Here is a 3,014-nt window from a genome sequence, read left to right on the forward strand (position 1 = left end):
CCCATCCCCTTTCTCTACCTTTTACTGACTAAACCCTAGGCTTGAAAGCTGGCAATACTGTTGAGAGTGCCTAGCAACAACCACTGAGGGAACTCTTTCCTTAAAATTACAGGTACTACTTTCTATTTTTTGGGAGGAGGTTAATCCCCAATGGTCTATTGTTTATTTCTTTTAGAGTTCAGATTTTTCTGCAAACCTGGAGCATTTTTCTGGTTAGTAGAAAGATCTGACTTGTTTGTTCATAGCTCCATTCTCTGGATTTAAGTATCCACAGATCCACGCCAAGAGTTAGATATATTGATAAACAACATATCGAGAAGAGGGGTGGATCAGAACTTCGGTTGGCATTCAGAGGTTTTAGGAAGCCTTTTCCCCTCACTTGCAATGGCTTTTGGCAGCAAATGAAGGAAAGTACTAACCCTGCGCCAAAGAAAGAATCCCAAAATTTTCCACTTTTAAAAAGTAAAAAGTTGCACACAGCAAACAGGAATCAAAACTAACATCAAGGAGTTACCTGATGGCTATTAAGTAGAAGCATCTCCTTGAATGTATGCTCAAGATCTATTTATCATATAGAGATGCGAGTGCTGAGGGCGGGGAACGGGAAAAATCAGTGGGGGCTTCCCTACATTTTTCTCAGGGAAAAGTTGGGAAAAATTGGGGGAACGCTGAACAGAAACTCCTATGAAATATGTTCTTTGAGAATGATTAAAATGCTTCTTAAGGCAAGGCTTTATACATTCAAAACATATAGCATGAAAAAGTCTGTGGGCAAACTGGGCAACACTGAAAAAACCTGCTATGAATTATTTTCTCTTTTAAGTAAGAAAAACCTTGCCTTACAAAAGTATTTAACTCATTCCAAACGTACAGCATGGAAAAAATCTGAGGACTTGGAAACACTGAGAAGTTTTGGGAAACACTGGGGGGAAATACCTCTTATAATACAAACATACAATACTTGCAAGGTTTTTTAAAAATGTAAATATTTTGGTAACAATTACTATGATTATAATCTGTTTAATGATAATATAGTAAGAGTTCAGCATTTTCAACATTATAAAGTTTAGCTTAATATCCAGACATGGTGGGTGTCTTACCTATTGTGACTCTAGGAGAGACTTCTGTCCAAGAATACATTTTTATTTCTATCTGCTGTCTGGTAAAGATAAGGCTGTTACTCTATCCGTAATTTATTATTTAACAGCTGCTTTGAAGATATGCTGAAAGTAATAATAAAGTTATACTTAAATGCTCATTTGCATAAATGTTCCTGTTCCAGTGCAAAAAGTGTACATTTTTGTTTACTACAGAATTTATTTCCTACCTTCAACTTTTATTTTTTCCTACCTCTCAGATGGCAAAAATTAAAGACACATGTAGTATGGTAGCATAGGGTACAGCAGTTTGCAACTCCTTCTCTAGTATTGCGTATACTTACAGTTTTTCTTATAAAAAAGATAATGTTGAAATAATGTTGAAATTTCATAAATATGACAAATAGTACACTTTTATATGCTAATAAACCATGAGTTTTGTGTTGTTACATCTGTAGAAGCAGCTTCTGTTTGACAGGAAAACAAACTCTGCATACATTTCATTTTTCCCAAAAACTCTTTCCCCCAAGAAAGGAAGAACCCACTTTTCCCTATGACTTCACGTCTCTCGTATCATATGTACTTATCATAAATACAACTATGTGAAGTTGCCTTCTCTGGAGTTGATTTTATGTATTAATTTTTGTACTTTTTTACAAGATAGTTCACCATCTCTAATTTACCCAGGGCCTCTGCTTGTTTAAGCCATCCCTTTGAGTTGACCATTCAGCCTCAATAAAGGCCAACTTTTTCAGTGATGGCTCCAGCATTAAGGAATGCCTGCCCAAGAAAATGCAGAAGCCCTTATGCAGTCTACCTTCCATACGAAACATAACAGCATTCTTTATATGTAAGTTTTTATGAGGATACTGAGAGAAAGCGGTGTAGCTATGTTTTTCTTCTTGCACTTGTAATTGTCTGTTAAGACACAAGTCAGGCTTTTACATAAAGGTGGTCTGGTCTAACTCCCAAGTTGTTATACAGGTCAAATGGGAATGAAGGGAAACGTGTTTACCACCCTGAGCTCTTAAGAGGAAGAGTGGTATAAAAATATAATAAACAGAGATGTCTTACAATAAAGTATTATCCTACAAGCTAAACTGTCACTGAGCACCTTCATTTGAGTTTTTAAGATGTCTGACTTGGAACTCAGGGCTAATTATAAAGTTATAACAGATATATAAAAATCTAAATAAATGGTTAAAAACAATTTGTGGGTGTCCAGAAGGCATGTTTTGATCAGACACGTAACAAAATCTAAGGAATCAGAATTCAGACTGAAGACTTGCAGCTAGCTCATTCCTGAGCCTTTTGGCGGCCAGGGACGTGATGCCTCAGAAGGATGGAAGGCTGAGTCAACCTTGAGTCGGCTACTTGAAACCAACTTCCGTTGGGATCGAACTCAGGTCATGAGCAGAGCTTGGACTGCAGTACTGCAGCTTACCACTCTGCGCCACGGGGCTCCTAGCCCACCAACTAGAAAGACCTAAAAGCTGTATCAGCGTTAACTATATAAGTGGATGATCTATTATATAAATTAATTAAATACTGAAATAAAAAGTTTAAGCTAATTTTGAGTTACTTATAGACAGTTGACTGCAAAATTAAGTATTATCAACTAACACTGTTCACTGGAATTCAAGATTTTCTGTTATACTGCCTAGTAATGAGTTCTTGGATATAACCAAAATGATTTCAACAAAATAAATGGAATTTGTCACAATATTTATGTTCTGTAACATTTCTGTGAGTCTGTCTGCTACTTACATACGCTTGTAACAAAAACTTTCCTCCCCAGCAACTATAACTCCAACCCAGAGAGAGGCACTATATTAAGTGTATGGAAACTGGCTTTTACAACACATCCACAAGTAAATGGGGATTGTGCATGTAGCTCTGTCCCAATTCAAGAGGTGG

The sequence above is a fragment of the Euleptes europaea genome, chromosome 13, assembly GCF_029931775.1.
Source record: "Euleptes europaea isolate rEulEur1 chromosome 13, rEulEur1.hap1, whole genome shotgun sequence".
Classification (NCBI taxonomy): domain Eukaryota; kingdom Metazoa; phylum Chordata; class Lepidosauria; order Squamata; family Sphaerodactylidae; genus Euleptes; species Euleptes europaea.